Source organism: Chenopodium album, chromosome 7 (assembly GCF_948465745.1).
Source record: "Chenopodium album chromosome 7, dcCheAlbu1.1, whole genome shotgun sequence".
Classification (NCBI taxonomy): domain Eukaryota; kingdom Viridiplantae; phylum Streptophyta; class Magnoliopsida; order Caryophyllales; family Amaranthaceae; genus Chenopodium; species Chenopodium album.
The window spans coordinates 10,183,409-10,208,060 of NC_137840.1; the positions used below are offsets into that span (position 1 = coordinate 10,183,409).

At 35.8% G+C, this 24,652-nt stretch overlaps 1 non-coding gene across 1 annotated transcript; it reads left to right on the forward strand.

Annotated features, from left to right (window-relative positions):
* Nucleotides 1-23,126: 23,126 nt before the first annotated feature.
* Nucleotides 23,127-23,233, forward strand: LOC145641242 (small nucleolar RNA R71). Its single transcript, XR_014115300.1, has one exon. It is a non-coding gene; the product is annotated as a small nucleolar RNA R71 (small nucleolar RNA).
* The last annotated feature ends 1,419 nt before the right edge of the window (nt 23,234-24,652 follow it).

Consider the following 24,652-nt stretch of genomic DNA (forward strand, 5'->3'; position numbering starts at 1 on the left):
TGTTATTTCACACGAACCTTGTGTTATTTCACTAAAATCATTTGTTATTTTGCTAACAGATTATTGTGTTATCTTACTTGAACTTTTTGTTATTTTGCTTCAACTTTTTGTTATTTTCAAATGTATGTTATTTTTACAGAACAATACGTTGATATCCCTCTTTGAAAAAATGAGCTCAATCAGTTTTCAAGTAAATTAACTTCTACGTAAAATCTCTTCTGAAAATTCTCATAAATTTGTTCGATTCTTTTTCTCTTCTTTAAATAAAATCATCTTCATTCAAATTGTTGTTCAAATTTTAACAGATTCTCATAAATATAAAACACTCAATTGATTTTTAGGGTTTTGTTTTTTCTGATTTTGGTAATTTGAACAATTAGCTCTTCAATTCAACAAAATTTCTTAATAATAGAGTGATTATTGAAATTTTTTGAAAAATTAGTAAGACAAAGGGAAGAGCAGAAGAACAAAAATAGAACAAGGATTTTTTTTAATTAAAAAGCCAGTATTTGACCCCCTGGAGTACCATGCTCACGATACTCCAGGAGTACTATAGAAATTGCGCACCTTAATTTAGCTAAACTTTTTTGCTGAACTTAAATTATTTTTACTGAAATTAAATTAATTATATTGAACTGAAATTATTTTTACATTTTCTATTATAATTCTTCTTTAATAAAACTGAATTTTGCTGAACTGAACTTATTTTTACTAAACAGAAATTATTTTTACTAAACTGAAACTAATTTTATTGAACTGAACTTATTTTATTATTTTTACTTAATATTATTTTTTTAAGGTGAAGAGAATAAGGCCTCTGAGAAGACTAGCTGAGAAGAGAGAGGCGGATTTGAAATTAGGGTAAGTTGAGTTTTTTGTTGGGCTTGGGCTGTTGGACAATGGGCATATGGATAATATTTGAACTTTAAAATATGGGTAAAAAAAAAGTAATTTTCGGATATCCGATCCGAAATCCGATATCCGACTTTATTTTCGGATAATCGAAACTCAAAATTTCGATATCCGATCTGGAATCCAAAAATTTCGGATCGGTTATCCTAAATTTTAGGATCGGGTGCAGATCGAATCTTCGGATTATCGGATAATCAGATAGTTTTGCTCAGGCCTAGAGGGAACAACTTGACTAAGGGTTTTTTTTATGAATTTTTTTCACTTTTACCCAAAAAAATTTTTTTTTAAAAAAAACACAAAATAGTTTTTTACCACTAAACTTTTAAAAGTTTTATTATACCATAAAAAATAAACAAAAAAATTTGCATGCCCCCAATGTACATTATTTTTATTGTACATCCGTTTTTTGGCACGTGTAAACAGTGTATATATATTTATTTTATTTCCAAAATTATTAGCGTTCATTAGAAGCTCAAACTCTCAAAGGCAGCAACAATGGAGGAGAGAGAACATGAAAACATGAACGAGGAGAGAGAAAGTGCAAGCATGAATGAGGAGAGAGCAATAGGGGAATCTCTAACCTCCAATGTTCGATTATAAATGGTGAAATCATTCGACTTCTCAAATTACGAAAACCTAATTCAAGTTTTTCTACAATCACAAAGGCAAATTCAAGCGTCATAACATGAAAATCTGGAGATCAAAACTGAAGAAACTACAGATTTCGACCTGAGTTACACAATTGCATTTAATTTCTCTAAATGTTAAACCTTATTCAAGGTCTAATTCAATTCTTCAAAGGCGGGAAGAAATTCAACCTCCTATGACTACATATCTGCAAATTGAAGGATTTTTGTCGAATTGATAACCTAACTTTTGATCATAATTAAGGTAATTTATCTATAAATTTATTTTTCAATTTCAGAATTTGTTTATCGTTTTTTATAATTTGATTGTTATTAGACCTTCGAATTATATTTTATACTTCATATGAAGTTATGTGTCAATCGTCTCATGATTTTTCCTCTCATTGAACAAATTTATAAATTATGTTGATTTGTATGTATTTTGTTGATTTAATTTTGATTGATTTCTCACAAGTTGTAGTTTAAGCTAAATCTTCCTATGGCAAAGTTATTACTGCTTTGAGGTTTTTTTTTTTTTTTTTTTTTTTTTTTTGAGTTTTCTTAATTTATTGAAATATAGGTTTCGTGTTATCAACTCACTAACAAAAAAAGACAAATATTTCATTAAGGTTGATGTTTAATAATTTATGTTTATTTTGGGGTCTTTGGATACGAAATAAAAATGGTTAGATGTGGTTGTTTGGGTGTACATGGTCTTCGAATGCTTTTGTGCAAGTGTTTGATTTCAAGGCTATTAGCTCAAATGGTAGAGCAATGTGCAATAGTTGTACTTGTACATGATGTGGGTTCAAGTCCTGCATAGCCTATGTAACTCTAATTAAGGGCAAAAATGACACTAATCAAAGACAAAAGTAACTCTAATCAAGGGAAAAACCGTAAAAGTGATCCAACTCAAGGGCAAAAGTGACCCTAATTAAGAACCAAAGTGACCCTAATCAAGGGTCAAAGTGACCCTAATCAAAACAAAAGTGACCTTTATTAAAGATAAAGTGACCATATTTCATAGCAAAAGTGACCCTATTGAAGGGTAAAAGCGACCCTAATTAATTAAGGACCAAAGTGACCCTAATCAAGGAAAAAAAAATGACCCCAATCAAAACAAAAGTGACCCTATTTCAAAGCAAAAGTGACCCTAATTAAGGGAAAATGACCCTAATCAAAACAAAAGTGACCCTATTTCAAAGCAAAAGTGACCCTAATCAAAACAAAAGTGACCCTAATTAAATATAAAGTGACCATATTTCACAGCAAAAGTGACCCTACTGAAGGGTAAAAGTGACCCTTATTAAGTAAGGACCAAAGTGACCCTAATCAAGGGAAAAATGATCCTAATCAAAACAAAAGTGAGCCTAATTAAGGATAAAGTGACCATATTTCAAAGCAAAAGTGACCCTAATTAAGGGAAACATGACCCTAATCAAAACAAAAGTGACCCTAATTAAGGATAAAGTGACCCTATTTCAAAGCAAAAGTGGCCCTAATCAAGGTCAAAAGTGACCCGGCCTAATGAAGGAAAAAAGTGACCCTAATTGAGTACAAAAGTAACTCCAATTAAAGTGAGCGCTATTCCCATTAGAAATTATAACGACTATTGTTAGTACACCAACAATGGTGATAAACGACACATACCAATACACAAGTGTTATGCTATGTGTAATTGCGTAGGCTATGTGGGGCTTGAACCCACATCATGTACACTATTGTACATTGCTCTACCAGTTGAGCTAATAGCCTTGAATAGAATACTTTCATATCTCAATAGAATACTTTCATATCTCATATATTCTCCACCAGTCACCACAATCCACCTACCAATGTCAAAATAAAACAGACAAATGCATCGCTTCTAATGACTTGTTATGACTGGTTTTGCACTATAGCACACATCAGAGACCATATGACTTTTGGTCCACTAGCTTGCATCGCCACAAAGGTTCACTAAGTTTCCACAATCTACCAACTTACTAAGACTATATAGGCTTCCCAATGATAAATGCTACTGATTCTAGATGACTTCAGATGATAAAAATGCATGGTTTCTAGTCTAAAATTAGACATTAGTACAACACAAGCACATACATAAAAGCAAATAACTGGTCTAGCCTCAAATTAAAGCCACCTTCCTGCAATAACTTTATACATAAAACAAACTTGAGGCTTCACTATGTTACCCTTATACTGGTAAACATTATTCATATACTAACAAAAGTGACCCTATATATATAATCACAAAAGTCCTCATGTACTGATATAGGTATAATCACAAAAGTGACCTATAAAATCATAGAAGTGACCTATATAATCACATAAATCAGTCACATATTACCCAAAATCACAAAAGTGACCTATATAATCACAAAAGTCAATCACATATTAATTACCCGTATACTAATAAAGATATAACCACAAATTAAAAGTGGCCTATTTAATCACAAAAGTGACCCATATAATTGATGAGCTACAGAGCAATTGTCTTTATATATATTTATTAACTGTTCAACCATGATCAAACTATTTTAATCCTAATCTAAACTATTCCATGATAAAAAGCAAACTAAAAGTTATCAATTATTATCAATCACAATTCATTAGCCCATCATTAGCACAAAATTACCATAGACAATATAAGGTGCATCAACATATAAAATCGAATGTCAGAGAGCATATTTGTAATCATCATATCGGAAGTACCTCATTATCTTCAATCGCTTATTGTTGGCTTCTTCCTTAATTTGCACTCCTTGTGAAGAATTATTATTCTCTTCTCTTGCTTTCTTCTTTCCCCTTTTACTACTTTCATGGACAACACTATCCACAATTGCATTTCTTTTAACCATCGCCTTCTTATTTCCTTCATCCCCTCCTGCATTCATTTTGTATGTTAATACTACTTGATTTCAAGTTCTTTTGTGATTATCTCCTTTTATAGAACCTAAGCTACCACAAATAACAAATTGCAAAGAAGCTTCAGTAACAACTTCTATAATCACAACCACATGATAATGTGATATACTAATCATCCCTATCAATTCTCATACTCTACCTAAAATCTAAGCAAAAGATTCAATTGGAAACTCTGAAAATAACATGCACTTGTTCTTGGACATATATCAACACATTTACATCAACTCAAAAAACCTAAAATCAATTTATAAACAATCAAATACAATAAACAACAAAATAAATCAAAATTAAACACATTAACTTGAAAATTCCTAAAAAAAATAAACAAAAAAATCATGAAAATTCGGTACAAAAACAAATCAACATCAACTAAAAACAAATTTGAAAAAAAAAAATAGTTTAAAAACCTGCACTGAGATAAACATCATTTGCCTCTGAATTTTTACTCTTCTTCTTCACCATTGCAGAATTTACAAGACAAAAAGCACTATAAAAGAGCGAAAGAACAAAATTAAAAAAAAAAACCTAAAAATTGAAAAACAAAACTACTAAATCCTAACAAAAATGCACAAAAAAAATTAAGAAACGAATCTGAAATTTGCGAGAAACAAGTTCGCAAGTGAAAGAGAAAATAGAAAATTAGAAATCGCCCATGGAAGAGAGGAGAATGGTGGAAGATCGCCGAAGAGGAGAGAGAAAATACCAGTGAAAAATGAGGAAGAGGGAGAAAGTAAAACGGTTTAGTATGAGGAAAAGAGAGAATAAATTTTTTTTTTTTAATTTAGGTAACTGGCATGTGGCACGTATGAAGGAAATTGGGAAACCAATTTCTGTCCTCTTTGTTGCCGCCATTCAATAAGTTATTGAACATCGGCCTTAATGAAATATTTTAAATAAATTGTTTTCTTCTACCTACCGTAAAGAAAACCGTTAAATCGTTTATAAAATTCTTTAATTTTCGTGCGCAAAACATGTTATTCATGAGTTTATGGGGGCATTTTGGCCTTATAGATTCAAGTTGAGGTCAGAATTAACAAAAAATGATCGGAAATGATTCGTTTTGAGTATTTCACGCAAATCGATGTATTTTTAGACACGCAAAAGGAAACAATTCTGATCATTTTTTGTCAATTCTAACCTCAAGGATCCAAACTATCAAAACTCCTAAAGACCATGTGTTTGGCACAAAAATTGAATAATATATAAATTTTGATTAGGTTTTTGACGACATGTGGTAAAAACAATTTTTAACTTTTTTTTTTTTTTGTGATAAAATAAAAGTTTTGGTAGTAAAAAAAATAATTTTGTGATTTTTGTGTGGTAAAAGTCAAAAAATCCTTTTTGATTTCTCTTTTAATATTTTTTCAATTTCTCTTTTAATAAATTTTAACGACGGTAGCGACTACTGAATAGTTGCAATAGCAATCGCAAATTTAAAAAAATAAATTCAAAATTGTTAACCCTGTTAAGAGTTAATTAATTTAGTCAAGGTGTGAATGTCCACACTCCAATTTCTTCATTGCATTTAATGTAGTAGCCAACCCTAATTGTCACCCTCTAAGGTTATAGCCCACAATGTAATAGTGATTCTTACTACTATAAATAACCATGCAATTTCACTTGTATGATGTACACACAAAATATTACCAAGAGTAATACATACAAGTAGTAATACTTCTCTTATTACCTTCTTCTCTTAATCCTCTAATTTCTATATATTTCATAACACGTTATCAGCACGATCTTCAATCAAGTATACTTATACCGATTAGCCAATTTTTACAAAGATTCAATTTCTTTCACAAAATATATTTTGAAGAGTATGCTCTATAGTTGCCCATACGGGATCCTCTATACCAGAAACTCACAATATATTTCTCCACAAAATTACTCTACATAATTAGCCATGTTGATAAAAATGAAGATATCAATACATACCTTATTTATGATATTTAGTTTGGTAACTCTCATGCATGGTTATAGAAAGTAATATATAATTACTTTTGCATGTGGAAATATTTGTTGTATGCATGTTAATAGAGTAAATTTCATGGTCACACAAATCATGTTCATACTTACTTACTTGTGCATAATTACTAAAATGAAAAAAAAAAAAATGATGCAACCTTTATAATTATTTAATTTTTAGATTACACACTTTATTTTTATGTTTCTTTCAGTTTTCGAACCCTTGACCACATGAATAGATTAGGGTTCTCGGACCACTACGGCTTGCATCCTAGTGTGATACTTATTTACGTTTGTAAATATTAATAGTTTGATTACGATTTTTTTTTACCAGTCTACTAGAACATTGTATGATATTTTTACAGTTGTGTAAAGCTGAAACGGATAATTTACCCCCTATAAAAAGCGGATTACACCCCCCTTATTTCACCATACAAACCTTATCCCCTCCTTAAACTTTACCCAAATTATCTCCTCTTCTTCTTCCTCCATTCACTCCGGCCACACACCATGTTCCCCGTCGACAACCGACAACCACCACACCCCTTTACCTTTGTAGAAGATTTAAGGAAATTAAAACTATACTTAGTTTTAATTATGGCCCTAGTAGTTTTATTAATGGCAATGATGATTTTCATCATTTTACATAAGTAGCGCTTGTTTTTTTTCGACAAAGGGAATTAATGCATGTAATCTCTATAGTACTTCAAGTTTTTTTTTTGTCTTCTAGGTAGATTATAAGTGCATTTTGATATAATAAATGTTCCTTTTGTCTTATCATTAATGTATGTCATTAATATTATTATTATTATTATTATTATTATTATTATTATTATTATTATTATTATTATTATTGTTGTTGTTGTTGGTGATGTAGTAATAGTAGTAGTATTTATTGTTATTGTTATTATTATCATTGTTATTGTTATTATTGTTGATGTTATTGTTTAACAAACGAATTATCATACTTAATTTTAGCTTAACTTTATGTAAATCATAATAATAACCCAAGGGGGGGGGGGGGAGAAGCAAAATATGTTTTAAAATGGCTTATTATTATGATTATAATTTGATTACTTTAATTATCACTTACTTAATTGACTTAATAATAATTATCTATTTGATTGTAGTTAAAATGGGAGACTTGATGAAAAGACAATTTGACGTATTAGACTTGTCCGGACATAATTATCTTGAATGGACAGTTGATGCCCAAATGAATTTAAAGGCTCAGGGATTGGAACATACAATCAAAGAAATTACCATCCCAGGAAATGAAAAAGATGCCCCTGCTCAAGTTAAAGTTCCTACTGATTAAGAGAAAGCAAAAGCTATAGTTCTCTTAAGGCATCATTTACATAACAGTTTAAAAACTGAGTATTTAATGGTGGAAAATCCCAAAGAACTATGGGATAGCCTGAAAGGAAGGTATGACCACCACAAAAGGGTACTCCTTCCTTCAGCACAGTTTGAGTGGACAAACCTGAGATTTCAGGACTTTAAATCTGTCAGTGATTATAATTCATCACTATATAAAATTGTATCAATATTGAGATATTGTGATCAACCAGTCACTGAAGTGCAAATGATAGATAAAACACTCTTTACATTCAATGCTAACAACATTGTATTGCAACAGCAATACCGTGAAAGAGGTTTTGCAAAATATTCTGAGCTTATTTCTACATTATTGGTTGCTGAAAAGTATAACGATCTTCTGTTGAAGAATCACAACCTAAGACCAACTGGGTCTCAAGCATTCAATGAAACAAATGCTGTAGAAAGCTCAAATCCACCCGAGACAAATGTTGCTCATAGAGGTGGACGTGTAAAACATAATAATCGTGGCAGAGGTCGTTGAAATTTCTGCGGATGTGGCCGTGGACGTGGTCATGGCTGTGGTAGAGGTCATTTCCCCCCTAGAAACAACACTCAATGGGGGCATCAACAAGGAAACAGAAATCAAGCCGCCACAAAAGGAAAAGACACATGTTATAGATGTGGCATGACTGGACATTGGGGGCGTACTTGTCGTACGGCCAAACATCTGGTAGAACTATACCAGGCTTCCATTAAAGGGAAAGAAAAACATGCTGAAGCAAATTACGTTAATGAAGAAAATGTCCCTGGAACTAGCTTTGATGTGTCTGATTTCCTCATAGACAATGGTGAAGCTGGTGGTGAATTTATCTTTGGAGAGAATAATCATGTTTAGATAATCCATCAATTACTATGATATGTATTATGTTTTCTTTATGTACTTTTCTTTATGTTTTTCATGTTCAAGTTATGTACTTTTAATTTTTCATCATTGATAAAGTAAGTCCAGTTTAATTATCTTAAACTTATTATTTTATGAAGATATGGATCTGCCCGAAGTTGGTTCCAAATTTCAATTCCTTTTGGACAGTGGAACAACACACACTATTATGAAGGATAGAAAATATTTTTTAAAGTTAAAATTGTTTCAAGAAAATGTTAATACCATTTCTGGGTCAGCCAAGCTAATAGAAGGTTCTGGAAAAGCTTGCATAATACTCCCAAATGGAACAAAATTAATCATTAATGACGCTTTATATTCGAGTAAATCTCGAAGAAATCTTATAAGCTTTAAAGATGTGCGTCAAAATGGTTTTCATTTAGAAACAATGATAGTGGATCAAAAGGAATATTTATGCCTCACGGCAGAAAAACATGGCAAGAAACAAGTGTATGAGAAATTGTCAGCATATTCTTCAGGGTTATATCATATAGATATACAACCAGTTGAAATAAATTCGATATCTAACCAGAAGTTAGATAATAAGAATCTGCTAACTTTATGGCATGATCGTTTGGGTCATCCTGGTACAGGAATGATGCACAAGATTATAGCAAATTCAGTAGGACATTCAATTAGGAATGTTAAAATCCCTCGATCAGATGAATTAACATGCTCTGCATGTTCACTTGGCAAATTAATAATAAGGCCATCTATGAACAAAATTGCTACTGAATCTCCAACATTTTTAGAGAGGATTCAAGGAGACATTTGTGGACCAATTAATCCTGCATGTGGTCCATTCCGATATTTTATGGTATTAATTGATGCCTCAACTCGATGGTCACATGTAAGTCTCTTATCTAGTAGAAATGTTGCTTTTGCAAAACTTCTTGCTCAAATTATTAAATTAAGAGCACAATTTCCAGACCATACAATAAAAAGAATAAGGCTTGACAATGCTGGGGAATTTACATCCCAAACATTTAATGATTATTGTATGTCGATTGGAATTGTTGTAGAACATCCAGTAGCTCATGTTCATACACAAAATGGACTCGCTGAGTCATTAATTAAGAGACTACAATTGATTGCAAGGCCATTATTGATGAGATCAAAATTGCCTTCATCTGCTTGGGGTCATGCCATAATACATGCGGCAACTCTAATTAGATTGAGACCAACTGCTTATCATAAGTTCTCACCACTATAATTAGTTTTTGGTCGAAAACCTAATGTCTCACATCTAAAAATTTTTGGTTGTGCGGTGTATGTTCCTATTGCTCCACCCCAACGAACAAAGATGGGTCCACAAAGAAGGCTGGGAATTTATGTTGGGTTTGAATCACCCTCCATAATTAAATATCTTGAACCAATGACCGGTGATTTATTTACGGCTAGATTTGCCGACTGTCATTTCAATGAGACAGTATTCCAAGCCTTAGGGGGAGAGAAAGTGGACCCACGAAAGAAAGAAATAGAAATCATTTGGAATGCAACACAATTGTCAATGTTTGATCCACGAACAAATATGTGTGAATAAGAAGTTCAGAAAATTGTTCATTTACAAAGCATTGCAAATCAGCTGCCTGATACATTTATAGATGCAAAGAAAGTGACAAAATCACATATACCAGCTGAAAATGCCCCTGCACGAATTGAAATTCCATCTGGTGATAAGATCATTGAAAATGAATCTCTAGCACGCCGAAAGCGTGGAAGACCACTTGGTTCAAAAGACTCTAAACCAAGAAAACTAAAAAGACCTGATGAGATCAACAACATTCCCCTTACGGAAGGTCAAGAAAGACAAAATACAGATGAGAATAAAGAAAAAGATGATAATCTGAAATGGGATGAACAAGATGACCATGACATCGATAACAATGAAACTTCAATAAATTTTGTTTCTACCAGGAATTATTGGAATAGAAGTGATGTTATCGTAAATGAAATATTTGCATATTCCATTGCAATTGAAATGGCATATGACGAAAATGATAGTGAACCAAGAACAGTGGAAGAATGTCGTTGCAGGCATGATTAGCCAAAATGGAAAGAGGCAATGCAGACAGAGTTAAAGTCACTCGAAAAACGAGAAGTGTTTGGCAAAATAACCCTTACACTAGAAGGTGTAAAGCCAGTTGGATACAAGTGGGTATTTGTGAGAAAACGAAATGAGAAAAATGAAATTGTTAGATACAAGGCAAGACTTGTAGCCCAAGGTTTTTCTCAATTTCCAGGGATTGATTATGAGGAGACATATTCTCCCGTAGTTGATGCAACTACGTTAAGATTTCTGGTAAGCTTGACAGTCTCAGAAGGACTAAAGATGCGATTGATAGATGTAGTGACCGCATATTTATATGGGTCGCTCGATACAGACATTTATATGAAAGTCCCAGATGGACTAAAATTACTAGAAAACCACAAGCCTAGACATTTACTTTCTATAAAATTAAAAAGGTCACTTTATGGATTGAAACAGTCTGGAAGGATGTGGTATAATCGTCTAAGTGAATACCTTATGAAAGAAGGGTTCAAGAATAATCAAATCATTCCTTGTGTTTTCATTAAGAGATCACAATCAAGATTTGCAATTGTTGCGGTTTATGTTGATGACTTAAATATCATTGGAACTCCGAATGAACTTGAAAGAACTGCAAAGTACTTGATGAAAGAATTTGAGATGAAAGACCTTGGACAAACTAAATTTTGTCTTGGATTGAAAATTGAGCACTTAAATGATGGTATTTTTGTCCATCAGTCTAACTACACTGAAAGAGTGTTAAAACATTTTTTCATGGACAAAGCGACCCCAACAAACACCCCGATGATTGTTCGGTCTTTGACTATGAAATATGATCCATTTAGACCTCGAGAGGAAAACGAACATGTCCTTGGTCCTGAAGTACCATATCTGAGTGCAATTGGGGCTCTAATTTATCTAGCTAACAATACTAGACCCGATATATCCTTTTCTATGAATTTTTTAGCCAGGTTTAGCAACACACCAACGAAGAGACACTGGAAAGGAGTAAGACACTTACTACGATATCTACGAGGAACGAAAGATCTTGGTTTTCTTTATCAATCAAGGCAAGATGCCACCCTCATCGGATATGCAGATGCTGGATATCTATCAGACCTATAAAATGCCAAGTCACAAATTGGATATCTGTTCACCTATGATGGAACTGCAATATCTTGGAAATCAACAAAGCAGACCTTGACTACGACTTCATCAAATCATGCTGAGTTGATTGCCCTTTATGAAGCAGGACGAGAGTGTGTATGGATAAGGTCAATGATCGGTAATATCCAAGAAGAATGTGGGATGAAAGAAGTAACTGAAAGTCCAACCATCATTTACGAAGACAATACTGCATGCATCGCACAAGTAACTGAAGGATATATCAAAGGTGATAGGACTAAACATATATCCCCAAAACTGTTCTTTACGCACGATTTGCAAAAGGAAGGGAAGATAAATGTCCAACAGATCCAATCATCTGATAATCTTGCAGACTTGTTTACAAAGTCCCTACCTTCGAAGAGTGTTGAGCGGTTGGTCCACAAGATTGGAATGCGTCATCTTCATAAACTATGTTAAAATCAGGGGGAGCATTATATGCACTGCACTCTTTTTCCCTTCGATCAGGTTTTTATCCCAATGGGTTTTTCCTGACAAGGTTTTTAATGAGGCAATACACTAAAGCATATAGTAATATATTGTTGTACTCTTTTCCCTTAGCTATGGCTTTTATCCTAAAAGGTTTTACCTAGCAAGGTTTTAACGAGGCAATATATACCCTATTTTGTATGGACATTCAAGGGGGAGTGTTAAGAGTTAATTAATTTAGTCAAGGTGTGAATGTCCACACTCCAATTTCTTCATTGCATTTAATGTAGTAGCCAACCCTAATTGCCACCCTCTAAGGTTATAGCCCACAATGTAATAGTGATTCTTACTACTATAAATAACCATGCAATATCACTTGTATGATGTACACAAAAAATATTACCAAGAGTAATACATACAAGTAGTAATACTTCTCTTATTACCTTCTTCTCTTAATCCTCTAATTTCTATATATTTCATAACAAACCCAATAACTATAATTTAGTCACAAAACTTAAAAGAGTGTCGCAGATTAGCGACCACATAACAACTACTGCAAAATTGACTGCAAAATTTGCGACTACTCGTCTTTTTCAGTTGCAAAAATAATTTTTGCGACTTATTATTATGGTAGTCGCAAAAATCAGTTGCTAATTAGCGACCGCACAACAACTATAACAAAATCGGTTGTAAACTTTGCGACTACTCGTCTTTTTCAGTCGCAAAAATAATTTCTGCGACTAATTATTATGGTAGTCGCAAAAATCAGTTGCTAATTCCCCTTTTTCTTGTAGTGTGTTATTGATTTTAAATCAATGTAAATGAATGATTGATTTTGATTTTGTTGTTGTGGTAGATGTATTGAATTATAAATGCATGTTGTTGTATGCGTATGTGAGTATTAGGGGAGAGATTTAAGCTTCATCTGTCAATGAAGGAGTCAAGGTTAAACTCTGTTTTGTTCTTTGAAGTTTTATTTTCTTCAATGTTGGAAATGGTGTACAAGACCATGGTTTCCTTTAAGCCATGCTTGGGTTATAAAATGAATAGAATATAATTGTATGTAGTTTTGGAACCCCGTTTATGTATCATTTATGTGAACTTGGTAGGAGGAAATAATGCCGAGGAAGAAGAGGGGATCAGAATTGGTGAGTTGTTGTTCGTAGAATATTTAATATTATGTGTTTGGTCAGTGATGGTTATGAGTTTGATATTTTTTTGGTAGTCAATATTTGTGTTTATGTAGGCGCGCTCGAAAGGCGTAGATGAGGCGCCTAAAAAGAAGGTACGTAGTAAAGGGAAGAAGAAATTGAAATCTGATGTAGTTTTTTTAGAAAGAGGTGTTAACGGACTCTGATGAAAGTGGTTCTGATGAAGGAGGTTTTGAAGAAGGTGGTGATTATGATGGTGGGTCTAATGAAGGTGGTTCTGATGAATTTTACAGTGAGCAATCTGGTTCTGCTGATACCAGCCTATAGATGAGGAAGATGTGGAGGTGGAGGAAGGTGGAGGTAATGATGAAGAACCTGAACAGGATAATGCGAGCTACCAAGATCTGTTGATCAAGTTATTGCAGGAAAAGGTTGGTAAAGGGAAGCGCAAGCGAGGTCATGTTGAGAAAAAGATAGGAAAGAGGTGCAAGAAAAAGGTATGTGAGTAGTATGTAAATGGTAAAAGCTTTATTGTTTTGTAATACTAGGTGTTATAGAAGTAAAAAAAATAGTGTGTTGTGTAGGCTGAGAAGACGAAGGGTACAGAGGTGAAGGACAGAGGGGTTGTCATTAAAACCCAATCAAGAGTTACGCAGAAGGTACTCTCTTATCTTTCTTAGCTGCAATCTTTGAACTTAGGTTTGGGGTTGGTCCTTTGATTAGGTAGTCTGGGGAATTAATGAACTTTGTAAAGATGTAAATATGATGAGTGGTGTTTGAAATAGTTTAATTGTAAACATGATGTGTCAAATTTATATCCCTTATAAAAGATTGGAAAGTAAGTATTATTGGATTGTGTGATTAGTGTGCCTTAAGCTATGTTGTTGTGTTATATGGAAGGACATGCGATGTATTTTGTTTTAATGTAGCTTGTAATGTTATAAACTGAAGCAATAAAATTGGTTAATGGTCATATTTTGTGAGGCTTGGACCGGTGTCTGTTGATTGAACTTTGTCTTCTTGGAATTTAATGTTGTAGGCCCCAAATATGCATGGTGTGAAGGCTTTTTCACTTTTAGTGATGAGGTTGGATGAATATCGGAAGAAGGTGGTCACAAAAATGAGGTTTGGAGGCCTTTTATGTGTACCCCTAACTTATCTACCCTATAAATTTGTATACTGGTTGTTAACAAGGGTGATGGGTGATGGTTCGATAATAGGGATGAGTATGTGCTTCCTTTGAGTCCACTTCAGGTGGAAGAAGTGTTGGGTATTCCCATGGGGTCGAAGGAATTGTCGTCTACGATTCATGAGGATAAGCACGCAGAGCATAGTAGAATTCTACAGAAGTTTGGGAAAAAGGATAGCATTTCATTTGCAGCTGCTCTGGGGGCACTAATTTGGACCGACGAGGAAGGCAATTTGTTGCTGTTGTTGGAGGAAGAGAAGGCTGATTTTAAGATAGCCTTTTTGATAGCAAGTTTGGAGTACATATTGTGTGCTACAACTAATACAAGCCACCTTGGAGTGAAGCTTGTACCGACGTGTTCATCTACGATGAAGCTGAGGAGTATGACTGGTGCACTTTTGTATTTAACTGGATGGTTGATGCAGTAAGGAAATTCCTAAAGAAATTCCAGAGCAATGGATATGTTGTAGGATCTGGGGGGTTGTATCCTTTTTTTGTTGGTGAGTATGTACACTTTTATTTTAAATATATATCCAGTAATTATAATTTTGTTGTGCAAGTGTGTAGACTTAAATAATTTTAGAATGTGTGGTTTAACACTGCAGTTGTTGTTAGGCATTTGTGTAGATTTTCTATCTAGATCACTGAAAGGGTAAAGTCAAATCTCCTAATCAAAAGTAAATACCTAAATCCTCTAACTAAAGTAGATAGGGAAGTAGGGTCGATCTCCACAGGGAAACAAGTCTTTTTACTCCTAATTAATTATTATAATCTAAATTATCTAAGTAACCAATATTTATATTTGAGTATGAAACTAAACTACAAAGAATAGGAATAGGGAGAAAACAATATATAAAAGGATCTAGGGCATAGGTTCACCAATAAATAATACTCCAGGGTAAAACATAGTATTCAATCATTGACATTGCATAAATAACATGATTAACAGGCTCTCGCAATTTATTAATCAACATAGATCTAACAGGCTCTCGCAATTTACTAGATCTAAGTTCTTATTGAAAATAGCCTTTAATATCAAATTAACATCTGCTCGATTCATCAATTTAATATTGCTATACTTTTACAAGCCGCAATTGTAAAGCATTAAAACAATTCAATAGGAAATTATCATGCAATATCAATAATCAATAATAGTCAATCATCAATGCATCAATTAACCAGATTGTAAAGGGCTCTCGCTACGTATTACAATCACACAATTAATTTATCGGTATTAAATCTCATCTCTCGAATCTTGACTTAACCATTTATAAATTAACTTGCCTATTGAAACTAGACCTAAACATTAATTCTCATCTCTCGATTCTTGAATCAATATTGTCAAACTCATGCATAAAAGATAGGCCTAATCTAGTCACAGAGCATTAAATCAATCAATAGGAAATTAATCTAGCATTGATAATCAACAACAATAATTTACCCCTTCATATTATTTATTAGATCCCCATAAACCCTAGAAATTAAACTACTCACAAATCATCATGACCAAAACTAATCAAATAAATAAATAAAAGCATAATCAAGGGAGTAAATAAAATAACTGAAAATAAAGGGGAAGAAATTGTTACCAAAAAGTAATCTGGAATTAATGGAAGAATTAAGGACAAAAGTTTAGAGAAAGAATTCTAAGAGAATAATTAAGAGAGTAAAGAAAGAGTAAAGAGGAGAGGAAGAGAAGAAGAAGATATCCTAAAAACGTATTACGGAGGAGTATTTATACTCCGTACAAAAATCCTAAGCTAAAACAAATTAAAACTACGTTAAACATCAACTAATAAAACACGCGCTCGATCGGGCGAGGCACCGCCCGATCGGGCGCGCCTTTTTTTTTGTCTCTAATAGCAATCTCGCGCCCGGCCGGGCGCGTCACCGGGCGCCAGACTAAGCTTCTCCCGCCTGGCCGGGCGCGCCTCCGGGCGCCAGCCTTTTTGGCCGGGCGGCTCTCTTGGGCCACTATTTGGACTACGATTGGGCTCCAATTATTCGGGCCAATCTGGGTTTCCTCTTTGGGTCTTGAATACTCGGTCCAAATGCCCCGGTATCACACATACCAAGCCCTTAATCACCGGTTCGATGGCTCTAACCGGCCTGGGCTATAAACTCTGGTCGTGCTTCTCCAATGTTCGTGATTGCTCCAAAATATCTCGGGAAAATACTCCAAAAGCATAAATCCCTGCAAAAGTCAACCAAATCTACGAAAACACTAGAAAACACTAATTAGTAATAAAAGTGGCTCTAAAGAGCCAGAAACACTACTAATTATGACCAAGGGACGGGGGTAAAATACTATATAAAATAGACATATCAAACTCCCCCAAGCCAAACCTTTGCTTGTCCCTAAGCAAAGATCTCATCAATGAATCAATAAATATGCTTCACCCCAAAAGTAAAAATCAAGCACGAATGATCTAGGGTAAATCAAATAAACACGCTTTAGAGTCAACCAATCAAATCCATCCAATTACCTTTCATCCCTAACAATTGTCAAATAGAGCAAACCACAAGAGCATATAGAATTCAAGACCAGTGCTCACACACTCAACTCTCATTTATGTGGCGAGTAAAAGATGTACTCGATCGCTCTCCAACCACCCCTTTAATGTGAACAATGCCCTCCCAACTCACACTCTCGTGTGTATAAAACAATGAACGCTCAATCCTACTAGTTGACTCGAAATATGCCAAATCATAACTTGCATTGATAAACAACACTTTCACATTCATACAATTCTATGCACAAAGGTCGGAAGGTATTTAAAGCTTGTAATGTAAGGCTAGGGTAAAGGGTAGGATAAATTTGGGAATAAGTGAGAGAAAAGCTATGCTTAAAGGAGCCATATCCTAATAAAACCCATGATAAAAAATAACTAATGATCATACATCTCCAACAACATAACCAACTCAGACACCAACCAAATATACTCCAATCATAATAAACAATCCCAACACTTACAATTTCACTCATAAAAATATAATAATGAAGAAATAGAGTGAATAAACAAACTTTATTTTCCAAACTTGAATTTTTTTCAATGAAGCTCTTTTTTTTTTTTTCCTTTGATCAACCTCCAAATAGAACATTTGAACATTTTTTCTATTGAAGTTCACTTATTTTTTTCACATTTTTTTTTTTCTTGAACTTCTTTTTATTTTAATATCATGCTTTATTTTTTCAAGAAAATATAACTCTCAAACTCATCAAAAATAAACATGAATAATCAACAAAACAACTTCTCAAATCCCACCCAAATTGTGCAAATAATAAGCACACTACAAACTCCCTTACCTCACTCACTAATAGCTCCCCCAAGCCAAGCTTGGGACTAGTAACCAATGGGGCAAAATAGGCTTGTAATGCGGCTAATAAACAATAAAAGGTCAAGGCAACAACATGGGTAGCAAGAAGGGAACAAATGTATCTACAATATCTGGAGGCTACCTAAAAGAACAAATGCCTTCGTCCTCCTCAATGTGCATAATAATGAATCATATAAACATTACTCATAGTTGCAAATCAATACTCAAATTCATTGACATATCAGGAACTATGGAACTATACATTTCCTAACCAAATCAACTAGTCAAGCACTATATTCACAAGTAGTTGGACAAAATTGACGCATGTAAAGGTTTCAAGACAATCAAACATCAAATCATGATCAACTAATCCACAATGCTTATCATCAAATACCAAGAATCAAAACAATTTTCTCAAGTAAGGGGCACAGGGAAGCATAATTTATAATTCATTGGAACGTATTTTTGGATTTTTTTATTTTTCAATTTTTTTTTGTATTTTTATATATAAAGAAAGCAATAAAACTAACCTAAGAAAACACACCAAAAATAAAAGAAAAGAGAAAAAGAAAAATACCAAACCAAAATCTCCCCCAAGCCAAAATCAGACAATGTCCTCATTGGCTCGGAAACTAGCCCAGCATAGCTAGTCCTCATCGTCCTCGTCCATTGAGCCAAAACCCGCACCTCCACTGCCACCTGTACCACCTGCACCAGAAGAGCTACCACCAAAATAATCAGCGTGAAAAGTCCCCCCCACCGGTCCCCCGAAAGGGATGTCCTGCCCATACCCGAAGAAAGAAGAATAGTTAGTGTAAATACCACGGGCAGTGGGATCCCTATCGTATCCCTGGGGTGGTGGCTGAAACCAGTCAGGGTGAATAGCGTCGTCGGGAATGTTGCCCCGACGAGCATAATCATCGTACATAGGGTAGAGAGCTCTACCCTGGTTCCTTTCTAGGTACCCTAACCTCTGGTCTAAGGAGCCTACCATCCTCCTAAGGTCAGTATGTGAATGCTCGATAGGTCCTAGGGCCTGACCTATACTCTGAAGATCCCAAACTGGGTCAAAGTCAACATGAGGGACGAAATGGGACATACGAGGTGGAGAGAAAGCCACCTCGGGCTGAGGCTGGGGTGGTGGAACTGGTGGCGGCTTCCCCCTAGCGTTGGCAACTAAAGCATCGTAAGTGTAAGAAAGTTTCCCTGGGGGAAAGGCGGTCAAGTCTGGACTGGGTAGGGGAAAAATGGGCAAAGGTTGCTCGTTCCCAGGATACACCAAAAGGGTGTTTGCTCGCTATCCGGTCTAACCCACCCCACATCCTCAAAATACCTAGCAGTCATGTAGGTATCTGTTCCGCAGTTGGTCAGCTGGTGGGGTCCGTTTACTACAAAACCGACCTTTTTCACCGCTATTCGAGTGATAAGGCCACCTAAACGGATAGGAGACTTGGAAGTGGTGCTGGTTGTGGCATGCCTACTCAAATGGTGAACTATAAACTTGCCTATGTTCAATTTACCGAACCCGTATACATAGTGTCCTATGACAGCTAGTTCGTTAGTTTGAGCGTTATGAGGCTCGGCCCTACCTAAAAAACATAAACCCGCAAATCTTTGCCAGATTTTTGGGACAGGGTGGTGAATAGGTTTGGTGCTAGCATGTTGGGGGTCGGGGGCTGGTAAACCAGTCAAAGCATAATATAAGTCACTCGTTTTATAGTCTGCATGCCACTGGTGAGATAATTCAGAATTTAATTCAAAAATTTTACAAAATTCAACAAAAGTTAAACTAATATTTCTATTATTTAACCTGAAAAATAAATTAGGCCCATTCCTACTACTAACAACATGAAAAGTGGACATGAATTCACAGGTAAGTTCTCGGTATGTAGGATAGTGCATGGCAACAAATTTTCTCATGCCAATATCATTCAAAAATTGTTTAACAAAATCATACAAACCAAATGATTCTAAGGTAGGGCGGTGTAACCATCGAGAAGGAATTACCTCACGACCGACCAAATGCTCCAATCGTTCCTTTTGTTCCCGGCTAACGATCCGGATCGTCGGCTAATACGGGAGCTGCAAGTCTGGGTCGTACTCCTCCCTCGAACTGGAGCTCCTACCAAAAATGGACCTAGCCCTCTTTGATGCCATGTTCAAGAAATGGGTTGAAAATTTGTTGAATTAAAACTGAAAATTTTTTATGTGAAAGTGAAGAGGATGAAGAGAGGATCACAAATATGTAAAGAGTTTTGAATTTGGGTAAGAAAAGGAGGAGAAATCTTAGAGAGAAGGTAGAGAGAATTTGAGTTTTTAGAGAGAGAAAGTAATGGAAGAAAGAAGAAATGGAGAAAGAAAGAAGAAAAGAAGGAAGAAGAAGACGCGGATGTGCTCGCGCCCGGTCGGGCAGTGGGTCGCCCGGTCGGGCGATCTGGGTTATTTTCAAGTTAGTTCTCGCGCCCGGTCCGGCGGCCTTCGCCCGATCGGGCGATCTAATTCACCCAACTTTCGCGCCCGGTCGGGCGAAACTTGCCCGGTCGGGCGATCTTAAGCTCCGAATTCGTCCAAGTCTCGCGCCCGGTCGGGCGCCTTTCGCCCGATCGGGCGATCTGTAGGCCAAAAATTTCGTTCTTCTCGCTCCCGATCGGGCGAGGCTTGCCCGATCGGGCGGACAATTAAGTCCGTAAACGTCAAGTTTCGCGCCCGGTCGGGCGGCCTTCGCCCGATCGGGCCAAATTTCTTAATTTTAGAGCTTTGCTCTCGCGCCCGATCGGGCGAGCTTCGCCCAGTCGGGCCCGAGACTAAATCGGGGATTGTTAATTTTCTTCTTTTCTCCAAAAATTAGCTTACTCTTTTCCTTCAAGCCTGTATAAACACTCATAAAACTCATTAAATTCCCTCATCTCTCCTCTCATAAGAAAAAAAAGAAAGGAAAAACTAGTCTAAAAAACATTAAAAATACGGGTTGCCTCCCGCAAAGCGCTGGTTTATCTAGGTCCCGCACGACCTTCTTACCAAGTGCAATTTCTAGAACCCTTGGCCTAACGCTTGATCGGGTGGTTTCTCACCCGGTCTAGCAATGTTTAGGCTGCGATGCGGCTTCCTGACATAACCTGTGGGACGCCAAGTCGCCTTATCTGGTGGATCCTCCTTGACTTGGATTGGGAGATCTTCAATGCTACGCACTAAAAACCCTTCGTCGATCGAATGTTGCTTCAAATTGGCATTGCGTTCAACACTTGCAACTCGATATGGTGGAACACTTACCGTAGGCTCGATTCGCACAACTTGCTTGATCGGTTCCACTTGTTCGTCCTCGAAACCAAGACCAACATTGTAGAGTGCTCTTTCTATTGCATCGACTTCCTTCTGCCATTTGTCTATCTCATCTGAAAAGGATGCAACACAAGATACCGCCTCCAAGGGATCTTTTTCAAGAGCTTGGGGCTTGTTAGAATAATTTACAACCACATTAACACTGAAACATTTCTCCTCAGTCATGGAGCTTTTGGGGGCATTATTCAGATTAAAAACAACTTTATCGTCCCCTACTGATAGTGTTAGCTTACCACTTCTTACATCTATGACTGCTCCTGCAGTGTTAAGGAATAGTCTACCCAAAATAATTGGGGTTTGCATATCCTCGGCCATATCAAGAACAACAAAATCTACAGGTATATAAAATTTACCTACTCTAACGGGGACATCCTCTAAAACACCTAAGGGGTTTTTGAAAGAACGGTCGGCCATTTGTAGAGTTATATTGGTAGCTTTTAACTTACCCATATTCAACTTGGAACACACAGATAATGGCATGACGCTAACACTAGCACCCAAATCACATAATGCATTATCAATCAAGAGATTGCCAATATGACAAGGGATAGAAAAACTACCCGGATCTTTTAATTTAGGTGGAGACTTATTTTGAAGTACGACACTACACTCTGCAGTGAAAGCTACTGTCTCTACCTCTCTAATAGACCTTTTTCTCGTCAAAATTTCTTTCATAAATTTTGCATATGAGGGGATTTGTGTGGTCAATTCAGTAAAGGGAACTGTTACCTTCAAATCTTTAACCACCTCCAGGAACTTACCAAACTGCTTATCCAAGTTTGTCTTCAATTGACGATTGGGGAAAGGAAGTTTGATGATTGGCTTTGGAGCATTCTTATTCTTGTCTGGAGTAGCCACCTTCTCTGGAGTTGTACTCTGCAATGTAGAATTAGATATGTTAGTATTATCTTTTAGCCCTGCAGGGCTATCAACTACATTGTTTGGTTTAATGAAATCAAGATTAGCATTATTTGGTAAAATAGGTTCATCAACTCTGGGCATAGAGGGCCCTTCATAGTTCGAACCACTCCTTAGGGTAATTGCAAATGCTTGATCCGTAGGCCTTGTAGGCTGTGCCGGCAAGGCTCCCTGTTGGCGGGCTTGTAGAGTAGCAGAGAGTTGCGCAATTTGATTATCTACAATTTTATTATGCACTAAAATTTGATCAATTGTCGCATCTCTGCTCTCCATGTGCTTTTGCATATTGACCAACATTGCTCTAATTTCCGCCAGAGAAGGGTCGGAAGATGAGGAGGGTTGTTGTGGCTGGTTCTTCTGGCTAGCATTGGGATGATAATATTTCTGCTGCTGTTGCTGTGGCGCCTGTGGTTCTTGTGGTGGTGAATTTTGAACATTAGTGCTCCGGTAGGAAAGGTATGGATGATTCCGATACCCAGGATTGTAAGTGTTGGAGTATGGGTTATTCTGCCTATAATCTTGGAAGGCATTAACTTGCTCCACGGAACTCCTGCAATCCTGCTCCAAGTGACCTACAATACCACAATTTTCACAGAAAGCCTCATTAGAATTATTATTAATCGCAGAAACATTAGCAGTGCTCAGATTATCTAATTTTTGGCAAATAGAGGTTAGTTGAGCTTGCAAAAAGGATACAGAGTCGACACTATGCTTCCCCTTGTTAGCAAATCCTCTAGGATTCCCATATTGGGAATTGTTTATCGCCATAGCTTCAATAACCTGACCTGCATCATCAACATTAAGATTCATAAATCTCCCACTAGCTGCAGAGTCTAAAATTATTCTAGAGGAATTTCCAATGCCGTTATAAAAGGCTTGGATTAACTGCCATTGTGCTAAATTATGGTGAGGGCATTCTCTTTGTAAGTCCTTGAACCTCTCCCAAGCCTCATATAAAGACTCATCGGCTTCTTGGGCAAAGTTCTGAATCGCACTCCGTCGTACTGCTGTTCTCTCTGCAGGATAATACTTGTTATAGAAATTCAAAACAATAGTTTCCCAGTTAGTTATACCAAGTGTAGTTCTATTTAAACCATTAAACCACAATTTAGCTTTTCCAGTTAAAGAGAAGGGAAGGAGAATCTCCCTGATTTGGTCTTGAGTGACCCCGGCTTGCCTGATGGTGTTGCAATATTGACAATAGTCGGCAATGTGAAGATTCGGGTCTTCACCCTTGGCTCCACTGAATTGCTTCCTCTCTATCATCGTTATAAATTGAGGTTTAATTTCAAATTGAACCCCATCAAGAGCCGGCGTAGGGGTGAGATGTGGAAAATCCGTAAGCTTTGGTTGTGAATAATCACTAAGCTTCTTTGGAGCCGTCATCTCTGATTCTGCGTCTGATGATGCCTCTAAATCGCTGGAATCAGTTGGAGGGTCGCGGTGATTATTGTTATTATCACCAGAATCCGTTAGGATTTGCTTGTAGAAGTTTTTCTGTCTATGGAAGGAACGTTCGATCTCAGGATCGAATGAGATGTAACCTGATCTGGAACACCTGGGCATAAACAAAAACTAGAAGCAAATATGAGATTTGTCTCAGAGAACTAACGCTCTATGAGACAAAAGAGAAATAATCTAGACTACAAAAACAATCAGAAATAAAAATAAAACCGTCTCCCCGGCAACGGCGCCAAATTTTGACAGGGTAAAGTCGTATCCCCTAATCAAAAGTAAATACCTAAATCCTCTAACTAAAGTAGATAGGGAAGTAGGGTCGATCTCCACAGGGAAACAAGTCTCTTTACTCCTAATTAATTATTATAATCTAAATTATCTAAGTAACCAATATTTATATTTGAGTATGAAACTAAACTACAAAGAATAGGAATAGGGAGAAAACAATATATAAAAGGATCTAGGGCATAGGTTCACCAATAAATAATACTCCAGGGTAAAACATAGTATTCAATCATTGACATTGCATAAATAACATGATTAACAGGCTCTCGCAATTTATTAATCAACATAGATCTAACAGGCTCTCGCAATTAACTAGATATAAGTTATTATTGAAAATAGCCTTTAATATCAAATTAACATCTGCTCGATTCATCAATTTAATATTGCTATACTTTTACAAGCCGCAATTGTAAAACATTAAAACAATTCAATAGGAAATTATCATGCAATATCAATAATCAATAATAGTCAATCATCAATGCATCAATTAACCAGATTGTAAAGGGCTCTCGCTACGTATTACAATCACACAATTAATTTATCGGTATTAAATCTCATCTCTCGAATCTTGACTTAACCATTTATAAATTAACTTGCCTATTGAAACTAGACCTAAACATTAATTCTCATCTCTCGATTCTTGAATCAATATTGTCAAACTCATGCATAAAAGATAGGCCT